Raw genomic sequence first — 12054 nt, forward strand, 5'->3', positions numbered from 1 at the left:
AGGCTTTTCTTTCAGGATTCTAAAGACATTGTTCCACTGAATTCTAGCTTCCAGAAATCCAAAAGCAGTCTGTTTTCTGATCGATTATGTACAACCTGTTTTTACTCTCTGAACATTTTTAAGATATTCATTTGCACCTTATTTTCTGAGATTTATTTAAGATATGAGCAGTAAGTCTTTTTTGTCAACTATTTTGATAGACCTTCAATGCAGAAACTCATGTTCTTCGTTGCTGTGAAATTTTCTCATCATTTCTTTAATATACTCCTTTCTACTATATTTTCAGTTTTCTCTCTCTGGAAATAGAATTAGTTAGATATTAAACCTCTTGGACTGATTCTCTCCTTTTATCTTTGTTCTCCTATTTCCATCTTTTTGTTCTTTTGTTATTCCAAACTTTGTAGCAAAATTTCCACAAATTCTTTTTTTGTTCTCTAAATATTTCTTTTATTAGATTTCTGTTATTTTCCATGGCTACAGATTTTCTCTTCATTCTCTACAAGTACTATCTAAATACAGGATTTTTAAAGTTTTGTTTGCTCTCTACATTGCATCTGTTTCCTCTGAGTTCACCCTTCCAGGATGTTTTTGGTTTCTCTATTTCATGTAAAATGCCTTCGTCATGTCTAGTTATTCTTGGCTTACATTTAAGAGTCAGACACTAAATGTTGCATTTGCTATGACTGCCTGGTAGACTTCACTGAGAGTGCTCTGACAAGAATCCAGTCATTTTGGCGGGGAATGGGGGCAACTGTTGGTATCTGAAGGTAAGATAATTGTATGCATCTATCTGACTTGAAATTGGGGCCCAGGAATTTATGGCATCTTAATTTTTTATTTTTGTGAAACATTAAAAATAGAGAAAATAGAATATATAACAAAACCTGCATTCCAACCAATTCTAACCAGCCAGAACTGACATCTTAATATTTTGTCATATTTGCTTCAAATGGTTTTTTTAAACAACTTTATTGAGGTATAATTTACATAACAAAAATTTCACCCATTTTAAGTATACAATTCAATGATTTTTTTCTTTTCTTTTTTTTTTGCATATTTACAGAGCTGCGCAACCATCACCACAATCTAATTTAAAAACATTTCCATCACTTCAAAAAAATAAAAATAAAAAAACAAACCTGGTGCCCACTTGCAGCCACAGCCCATTTCCATGTTCACCTCTAAGTAACTACTAATCTACTTTCTGTCTTTACAGATTTACCTATTCTGGACATTTCACATAAATGCAAAATGTGGTCTTTTGTATCTGGCTTATGTCATTCCACGTTTTTGAGGTTCATCCATGTTATAGCACATATGAGTATTTTGTTTCTTTTTATGGTTGAATAATATCCCATTGTTATGAATATACCATATTTATCCATTCATCAGCTGATAACATTTGGGTTGGTTTTATCTTTTGGCTATTATGAATTATGCTGTTATGAACACTCATGTAAGAATCAATGTTTGAACATACGGTTTTATTTTTCTTGGATAGATACCTGGGAGTGAAATGACTGGGTCATAAGTAACTCTGTGTTTAACATTTTGAGAAACTGCTACGCTGTTTTTCCAAAGTGCCTGCAGCACTTTAAATTTCCACGAGCAATATATGAGGGTTCTAGTTTCTCCATGTCTTCACCAACACTTGCTACTGTCTTTTTTTAAATAGCACTGCCAGTTGGTATGAAGTAAGATCTCATGGTTTTTTAATGACTAATGATGTTGAGCATTTTTTCCTATGCTTACTGGCCATTTCTACATCTTTTTTGAAGAAATTTCTATTCAAATCCTTTGCTCATTTTTTTGTCATTTGTCTTATTGAGTTGCAAGAGGTCACACTATATGTACTAGTTATAATTCCTTTGTTAAATATATGATTTGCAAATATTTTATCTATGGGTGATAGTTTCACTTCCATAATTATGTCTTTTGAAGTACACAACTTTTGAATTTAATGAAGTCCAATTTATTAATTTTATTGCTGTGCTTTTGATGTTGTATCTAAGAAATTGCCCAGTTAAAGGTAATTATGATATATTCCTATATTTTCTCCTAAGACTTTTATGTTTTTAGTTTACATTTTAGGTCTATGATCAATTTTGACTAAATTTTTATGTCTGGTGTGAGGTAGGGATCCAAATTAATTCTTTTGTATGTGGATATCCACTGTTCCAGCAACATTTGTTCAAAAGACTATTCCTTCACTGTTGAATTGTCTTGAAACCTTTGTTAAAATCAACAGACCATAAATGTAAGGATTTAATTTCAAATTTTCAATTCTATTCCATTTTACTATATAGCTATTCTATAATACCAGCATTTAATTATTACAGCTTTGTAGTTTTGAAATAAAGTGTGAGTCTCCAAATTTCTTGTGCTTTTTCAAGATTGGTTGGCTATTCTGGGTCCTTTGTGTTTACATATCAATTTTAGGATCCACTTTTAATTTTTTGGGGGGGAGGGGCGGTGGGGAGCCCGCAGGAATTATAATAGGGATTGCACTGAATCCATACATGAATTTTGAGAATACTATCATCTTCACAGTATGAAGTCTTCTGATCCATGAATATGGAATATTTTTCCATTTATTTAGCTCTTCTTTAACAATGTTTTGTAATTTCCACTGTAGAAGTCCTGCACTTCTTTAGTTAAATTTATTGCTAAACATTTTATCCTTTTGGATGCTCTGTGAATGGAACCAATTTCTTAATTTCATCTTCAGATTCTTCAATGTGAGTGTACAGAAATCAATTGATTTTTGTATTCTGATCTGTATCATGCAATCTTGCTGAATTTATTAGTTCTAATAGTTTTTTACTGGTACCTTAAATTTTCTCCATATAAAATCATGTCATCTGTCAATAAAGATAGTTTTATTTCTTTCTTTCCAATATGGATTCCTTCTATTTCTTTTCTTTGTTTTATTGCCCTAAATAGAATCCCCAGTGTAATGCTGAATATATGTAGTGACAACAGACATTTGAAGGTCTTGTTACTGCTTCAAGTACTTTTTAAAAAGAATAAATAAATATTTCAGATGAAGTGGAAGTCTCTTGTGGATCCAAACTCCAAATCCTAACCTACTTCTCCTTCCCAGCCCCATAAGCAACAACTATGAATTTGGTACATTTTCTATTTATGGATATCTTTTCAGTTTTGTGTGTATGTGTGTGTATTGTTTGGCATATCTATTTTTGATTTTATTTATTTATTTTTAAATTTTATTTATTTGGCAAGGCAACTCTTGGTTGACCTCACAGATTGCAAGGACCTTGTCAGCTTACAATCCCTTATTTTCTATTTTTTACGTCTACAGCACCTGGTCTTCCTAGGTGGTATTCCATTCAAGTACTAACCAGGCCTGACTCTACTTAGCTTCCGAGATCAGACAGGATCAAGCTTGTTTGGGGTGGCATGGCCGTAGACTATTTTTAATTTTATATAAATGATTTATACCAAATATGCAAACATTTTTGTAATTTTTTAAACTCAACATTAACAGTTTCAAGATATAGTCATATGTACATATATACATACATATAATCTGTCATAAGAACATATTTTATTAATGCAGTTCTCTATTTGGTGGGTACATTACTTTCAGTATTTTTTATTATAAACAATGCTGCATTTTACATGTCCTTGTAATTATAAGTGAAAAATTATCTAGGGTAGATATTTTGAAGTGTTATTTTTTAGGTAATATAGAAGCTACATGCCATATTTTATTAGGCAATGTCAAGTTGCTTTACCTAGTGACTTTCCTAATTAATACACTCACTAACAGAGAAGGAGAGTTTCTTTTTCCACACAGCAGATGCACTTGATAATGTCAAATTTTTAGTTGCTGGTAATTTTTTTTTTAATTTATCTTTTGTATTATTATTAATATTGTGTGGCCTCTTTTCTTATGAGGTAACATACTTTTTCATTAATTTATTGGCCTTCTGGGAGTTTCAGTTATGTGAATTACCAGTTATATCCTTTGCTCATTTTTTCAGTTAGATTGTTTTTCTTTTTCTACTGATTGGCAAAAGTTATTTGAATGTTAGGGATATTAATTCTATGTCTATTGTATTGTGCAAATATCTTATCCCAGGCCACCATCTTTATTTTAATTTGCTTATAGTGTCTTTTTTAGATATTTTGAAAAGTTAAATAATGAAACTTATTGATCTTTTTCATTATGTCCTTAGGTCCTGTATAAGTAATCCACTCTACCCTTAGGTCCTGTATAAGTAATCCACTCTACCTTGAAGTCACAAAGATTTTATTTTCTTTTAATTGTTTTAATTTCTTTGGTTTTCATCTATATTTGTTTCACCCATTTAGAACATTGTCATTATTTATGAGAGGTAAGGATCTATATTATTGTTGGTGGTGGATATTTTTGTAGAAATCCAATAGTTTACCACCATTTTCCCCACTGAGTTGGAATCTTGCAGTCTCATATGCCATGTTCCAATATATGCACGGATCTCCTTCTAAACTCTTCACTGAAGTCCACTGATTTATTTGCCCATTTCTGTGTTGAAACTGTACTATTTTAATTACCTAGCTTTACACTTAAGATTGACAATTGGCAAGGCAAATCCCCATGTCCTTATTCATCTTTTTCAGAATTAATCTGGCTAGATAAATAGAATTAAACAGTATTCATTCTAGACTGCATTTGTCAAGTTCTATAAAAATCCTATTGATTTGAATTGAAATTACATGAAGTTAAAGAAAACTTTGGGGTGGACATAGCTCCCGCATGGAGCATTCTCACCCATTAACTGGTATATTCTTTCATTTATTCAAATCTTATGTGTACTTGAATAAAGTTTCAGAATTGTCTACATAAAGATAATGTATCTGTTTCCTTATAGTCTTAGGAACTTTATAATTTTTTGAGTGCTATGTGACTGGACATGTTTTTCTATTAATTTTTATTATTTATTGATCTTTTATCTCTTTTCAAACTTTATACCTCTTATTTTCTATTATTTCTACAAGCTTGACCACTGGTTCTAGAGTTTTCCATGTAGATAATATTTTCAGAAAAAAATACAAAAAAAAGTATATCTCTTCTTTTCCAGTAGTCATAGCTCTTATTTTTTATTCTTTTAAATTTTGGAGCTGGGCAGAGTTGGAAGTCTTATATGATTAAATATGATCTCTAGTAAAATGTTAAATGTTGACTAAGTTAGTAGAAATTCTACACTTATTTCATATTTTAATAAGAATGGTTCTAAACTTTGATAGTAAATTATATCCTATTATCTATCACTTAATCTGAGATACTTTGAGAATGACAGGGACTCAAGGAAGATGGGTATAAACCAGGACCCTAATAACTGATCAAAGAGTTGAAAAGCAATATAGAATATTCGAACAATACAATTTAAAAATTGACCTAACAGGCATATATTGAACTTTGTAATCCAAAACTGTAATTTTTTTTCCAGTAGTATGGAAATATTACAAACTTGGCCATAAAATTGTGGCCATATAAAAAGTTTTAACAAATCTCCAAGGGTTGAAAGTAGGCAGGACATAGTCTCTGATCACATAACAAGAGAAATTAATATTAAAAAGATAACTAGAAAACCCCCAATTTTGTAAAAGAACAGACTTCTAAATAAACCTTTAATCAGAAAGATATAAATATGGAAATTAGAAAATATTTTAAACTAAATGAGACAATTCTGCATTTCAAATCTTGTGAAATGCTGGTAAATGGTAAGATTTATAGGTTTAAATAAACAGCTAAGAAAAGAAAGACTGGAAAATTAAATGAGCTGAGCATCCCTCTCAGGAAGTCAGAAAAAAAGTACAGCAAAGAATGTAGAAGAAAATAATAAAAATAAGATCAGAAATTGATGAAATAGAAAACCAATGTAAAACAGAGAGGATAAATAAAACCAAAAGTTGGTGTTTTGAAAAATCTAATGAAATTAATAAACTTCTAGTGCAAATGGTAAAGACCAAAAATAGAAGGCACAAATAACCAGTGTCAGGAAAGATTAAAGAGGTCAACATTATAGATGCTGCTGACATAAAAATGGAAATAAAGTATAAATAACTTCAAGCCAATATATTTTTCAATTTAGATGAATAAATAAATTCTCAGAAAAACATAATTGCAAAATTGACACAAGAAAAAAACAGAATGTGAGTATATCTATAACCATCAAAGAAACTGAAGCAGTAGTCAAAATTCTTTTCACAAAGAAAACTCTAGGTCCAGATGGGTACACCAGCAAATGTATTTTCGATCTTAGACAAATTTTCCCAGAGGACGAAAAAAGAAAGAATATTTCCCACACGTTTTATGATAAAAACTTTATGATACAAGTCTCTAACAAGCACACTATGAGAAAGGAAAATAATAGGCCAATCTCACTTATGAACATAGGTGCAAAAGTCCTAAATAGGATCTGAGTGAACTGATTCCTGCAATACATTCATCATTATTAGGATGGTTTATTCCAGGAATGAAAGGTTAGGTGATAGTTAAATAAATTAATATCATAATACATACTAGCAGATTAAAAGAGAATCTCATTAAATGCAGAAAACTGTTTGATAAAATTCACCATTTATTTAGCAAACTAAATATTGTAGGGAATAGAGTGACTCTATCTAAAACCTTCAGTAAACATCATGCTTAACAGTAAAAAGGTAAAAACTTTCCTTTTCAGGTCAGGAAAAAAGATAAGGATGCCTGTGATCATCTCTTTTGTTCAACATTGTCTTGGATGTTCTAGCTAACATACAAAGGCAAGGATAAAAAGGGAGGAGAAAGGAAAAAATATTGGAGAGGAAGAAACAAAGCTGTCATTATTCATAGGCATGATTGTATATGTGAAAATTCCAAAAGATCTATGAATAAACTATTTTAACTAATAATTAATAAGAGGGTTTAGCAAGGTCTCTGAACTTAAAATAGCAATATATAAAAACAATTACATTTATATGTACCAGCAACAAATAATCAAAATTTAAGAAAGATGCCATTTATAACAACATTAAAAATTAAGTAGTACCTAAAACTAAAGCTAACAAAAATTTGCAAGGTTTCTATGAAGACATTAATATAAATTTATTTAGAGACAATTAAAGAAGACCTAAATAAATGGAGAGACATAACCTGTTAATAGATTTAAGACTCAATATTGTAGAAATGTCAATTCTTCTTAAATCGATCTACATATTCAATGTTATCCCAATAAAAATCTCGAAAGTATTTTTGTAGCACATGACATTTTAATTTTATAGTGAAGTAGAGAGAGCCAAGAACAGCAAAGCATTCATAAGAAAGAGACAAGGTAAGAAGACCTGCTTTACCAGATTTCAAGACCCCTCTATGACGCCATGCACACAAATGAATTCCTGGTGGAACTGTGAAAGGCATAACTATAAAACCTTCAGAAGATAATATATTAGAATATCAACATAACCTCAAAGTAAGGAATAATTCCTTAATCAAGAAATACCATGCATTACAAGATTGATAAATTGAACTACTCTAATATTAAAGATTTTACATATCAAAATATACTAAAAAAGCAGCCAAGAAGTGAAATACTTGTGTATCACAAAGAAGACAGAGAACTGATGCCCAAAGTATTAAGAACTCATAGAAACCAATAAGAAGACAATTCAATAGAAAGACTTGAACAGACACCTCACAAAAGAAATCCAAATGAACAATAAACATATAAAAGTTGATTAGTAATCGAGGAAATGCAAATTAAGACCTCAATGAGATATTACTATAAACCCACCAGATGAGCTAAAATTTAAAAACTGGAGAATATCAAGTGTGGTGAGATTATGGAACAAGGAGAACTACTGTCGTGCTGATATGTACATACATGCACTTCTGTACATTTACAAGAATGTTCACAGTGGTATTATCTGTAATACACTCATACTGGAAACATAATTATTAGAATAAACACTGTATTTTTACACAATGATATTCTATGTAGTATACCACAGCTACATATAAAGAAGGAAAAAACACTAAAGAACACATATGATTCATTTATATTAACATTTTGAAAATTTACATAGAGTTCAAAAATTGGCAAGACTAAACATCATTTAGAAATAAATACATAAGTATTTATTTAAATTTATTTGATGGCTTTATATTAGATTAAATTTTGTAAATGTTCACTGTTTATTGAAAAGAATGTGTATTCTCTTGTTTTGGTTGAAGGATTTCATTTACATATATAAGCAAAATATTTAAATACATAGGAATGCGCATAATTCATAAATGTTTTTAAATTGTTGATCTATCAATCCAAGGAATTTGTGTTAAAAAAATTCCCACTACAATTGTAGATTTCTCAGTTTTTCCTTTTAATTATTTTTATTTAATTATTTCATATTTTTCCAGGCTATGCAGTTATGTAGTTGCATATATATTCACGATTGTAATATTTTCCTGTGGATTTTTCTTTGTGATGCAGTGCAATATCCCTATTATACGTCCTTGTTAACACTGCTCTATTTAAAAAATACTTTTGATAACTAATATTGCTACATAATATATTGCTACAACAATTTTTTGTTGTTGTTTAGAATTTGCCTGGTATATTTTTCTACACCACTGAGCAAAACAGAGATTCCTGCCCTTGTAGAATTTATACTCTGCATGGGATAGGTAGAGAAAGAAATAATATAATTAAATTATACAGGATCATGGAAAATGTTATGCACTAGGAAAAGTATAGCAGGATAAGATATATAAGGAACTCAAGGATATTAACAGACAAAGGCGGAGGAAGATACTTTACACAGGGCTGACATGGTTGGTTGATCTCCTTTGAACAAAGACTTGAATAAGACAGGCAAGAGTGTTCTTCACCAAGAAGGAGCTAATGCAAGGGCCCCAAGGCAGGAGCTATGCTCAAACAACAGGAAAGCCAGCAACCTAGAGAGACATGATCAAGAGAGGTCGACTAGGTTGGGAACAGCCTGATAAGTTGTTGTAGGCACCTCTGACTTTTACTGTGAGAAAAATGGAGTCAACGCTTCCACACTGTCTGACTAGATCTCCTTTTCTCCCAACTCCATCTAACTGTATTATTAATTTTTAAAAATTGTTGCCAAGCTGATGCTATAATGTTACAATTCACTGTTAGTTTACTTTTATTTTCTTAATAGGGTAGTTGAGATTTTTTCATGTTGTCTATCTGGAATTGCTTTTTCTGAATGGCCTGTTTACATTTGTTAAATTTTTTTACTGGATTGTGTTTGTATTTTTTATATCATGTGTATCAGCTGTAGTAGTGGTAGTTGTTACCCTTTATACATTAGAGACATTACAGAATTTACCTGCTAATCTGGCATTTATCTTTGATTTTGTTTTTGACAACTCTTGCCATAAAACTAAAAGTTTATATATATGAATTTTAATTTCCTTTATAGCCCTTAGGTGATCGGCCTTGATCAAAAGGTCTCTTACAAACCCTAGGTTGTATAAATAATCTCTTAAATTTTCTACTTAGATTTCTACAATTACTTTTTCCTTTTGGGTGTTTAATTCAACTGGACACAGTGTTCATATAAGCTTTAACGCTGGAAATCCTACATTACATTCTGCTATAAGAATAGTCAGTTTTCCTATCACAGTTATGATACAAAACATCCTTTTCACGTTGAATTAAGATTTGTCATATTAAAAAGAAGCAATTTTTAAGGTTAACATATACTATACCTTATCCAAAAGAAGCAATTTTTAAGGTTAAGATATACTATACCTTATCCAAAAGAATGATCTGAAAGGGGTGAATTAATAGGTAATGAGACAGGAAATAGAGGATGCCAGTCACTAAGCAGGCTGGGGGGATTAGGACCCAGAGCACAGGGAGAGGGTTTGGGTCATGGCATCTCTACTAAACATGGAAAGCTAAGCATATAGTTGAAGGCAGCTTGGTAGATCTGCTGGGGAGCTTGAGGAATCCTTGTTTAAGAGGTTTTATTTTCCCAGGGAACGAGGATAGGGAAAGAAAAGAGCATGGAAGAGGCATGTAGATTTGAGGAGAGAGAGGAAATCATATTACTGCAGAGTGGAAAAATAAACAATTAGAACAGTATAAGAGGTCTGGCAGGCAAAATTAAGGAACCAATTAGTTTTTTTGTGGTAATGGGTTTAAAATGAGAATTCTTGGGAGGTTACGATTTTTGCCAGCAAAGGTAGCTGATAGGGTGAATTTTAAATTTTTAATAAACTTTTCATTTCTTTTTCTAATACTTTCAAAGCATTTAAATCCAAAGCTTTACAGTTTCACGTTCTTATTAGTATTTTAAAATCACCAAAGTAAAAAAATTTTTAGTTTCCTTTTTTATTAATACTTTCAGAGCATTTAAGTCAAACTTTTAATTTTGTGGACTGATTATATGTTAGTGTTAATGAAATTAGGGAGGTTATTTAATCATGGTTGATGATCAAAAGATTAGGTGGTGGGCTAGTAGTTAAAAGAATCAGGGTAATTGGCTCAGAGTTGAAATGGGCAATTGGAACATAAAAAGCAGGGGTACTTTCTACATTGTGTCACCATCTTGTCATTGTTACTTCATTCCTCCACTTCAAAAGTGCATCAATCATTCATTCATTCAACAAATACTTACTCAGCACCTATTATGTGCCAGGCACTGTTCTATATGCAGAAGATACACCAGTGAACAAGAGAGACAAGGTTCCTGCTTTCCTGGAACTTATGTTCTAATACAGGAAGATAGACAATAATAAAAATAATATTAATAATAATAATAGCTAACATTTACTTAGCAAGTACTGTTTGCTGAGACAGTTTTAAGCACTTTACAAGTATAAATTCACTAATTCTTATAAGATTATCAAGTACAGACTAGAATCATTCCCATTTTATATGAGGAAACTGAGGGCACAAAAGGGAAAATAACTTGCCTAAGGTTACACAGCTAGGAAAGGGCAGAACTGGAATTTAGAACCGTGCCAGGCAGGCTACAGATCTCTTTCTCGTAATAACGTTGCTATGCTGCTTCTCAGAGAAGAGACAAGGCAATAAGCAAATAATGAACAGAATAAATGCAAGTAGGTTTAGCATTATAAAAACAAACAAACAAACAGGGTGATATGACAGTATTTGTGTGTGGGAGGGCTAGGTATTCAAATGTAGATGGCAGGGAAAACATCGCTGGGGAGATGACATTTGGACTGAGACTTGAAGGACAGTAATATAGTTATCTTGGGGCACAAGCAGCAGAGAAAAGCTAGTATAAAGGAACCTTTCCTTGTTTGTGAAACAGAAATGCCCAGTTGGCTGTGGCCAGAACTGAGTGTATAAAGGAGTGACTGATTAGATGTGAAGTCAGGGAGATAGGCAGGAGGCCAGGCCTGATGGGTCCTCAGGCTACATTAAGAAAGTTGATTTCTATTCTAATAGCAACGGATTTTTCTGCAGGAGAGTAACACTACCTGATTTATAATTTAAAAAAATCATTCACAGCTATATGGAAAATTGAATGTAGGACAAAGGAGGAAGCAGGAAGATCCATTAGGAAGCAGTAACAATCCAGGTGGAAAATGATAGTGGCAGTATAATTAAATTTAGAGTATATTTTGAAAGGTGAATTGGCAAGACTTGCAAAGGAACTGGATGTGAAGAGTGAAAGAAAAGGGATTTAAGTAGGAGCCTTGGGATTTGGGTTTCAGTAACTAGCATGGTTGTGTCCTTTACTGAGATGTGTAAAACTAGAGGAATACCTTCAGTAAGAAAAGTCAAGATTCACATCTTGAACTTTAGGAGGAAGGGAGTTTTTCTATTTATTTTACTTGTTTGTTTAAAAGTTTCAAAGAAAGAGTTCTGGGAAAAAAGCATTTTAGTGCTCAATTTTATGAGCTCTTTACATTTGAAACTAAGTTGAGGGAGTTGATTTTCATTTGTTTAACAAATTATTAAACATCTACTGTGGTCAAGGGCTGTGATGAGATATCAAGATAAACTAAGCAAACAAGATCTCCACTCCCAGACTGTTTTCTTTTTTGAGAGGGGGAGGGCGGGG

General features: G+C 31.7%; 1 protein-coding gene and 1 pseudogene across 1 annotated transcript in view; both read right to left on the reverse strand.

The window, feature by feature from the left end:
• The window catches only part of KDM4D (lysine demethylase 4D), a 24897-nt gene that overhangs the window by 11133 nt on the left and 1710 nt on the right, over window positions 1-12054 (reverse strand).
• On the reverse strand, window positions 3314-3432 carry LOC111729266 (annotated as a pseudogene).

The sequence above is a fragment of the Pteropus vampyrus genome, unplaced genomic scaffold (genome assembly GCF_000151845.1).
Source record: "Pteropus vampyrus isolate Shadow unplaced genomic scaffold, Pvam_2.0 Scaffold254, whole genome shotgun sequence".
Classification (NCBI taxonomy): Eukaryota; Metazoa; Chordata; class Mammalia; order Chiroptera; family Pteropodidae; genus Pteropus; species Pteropus vampyrus.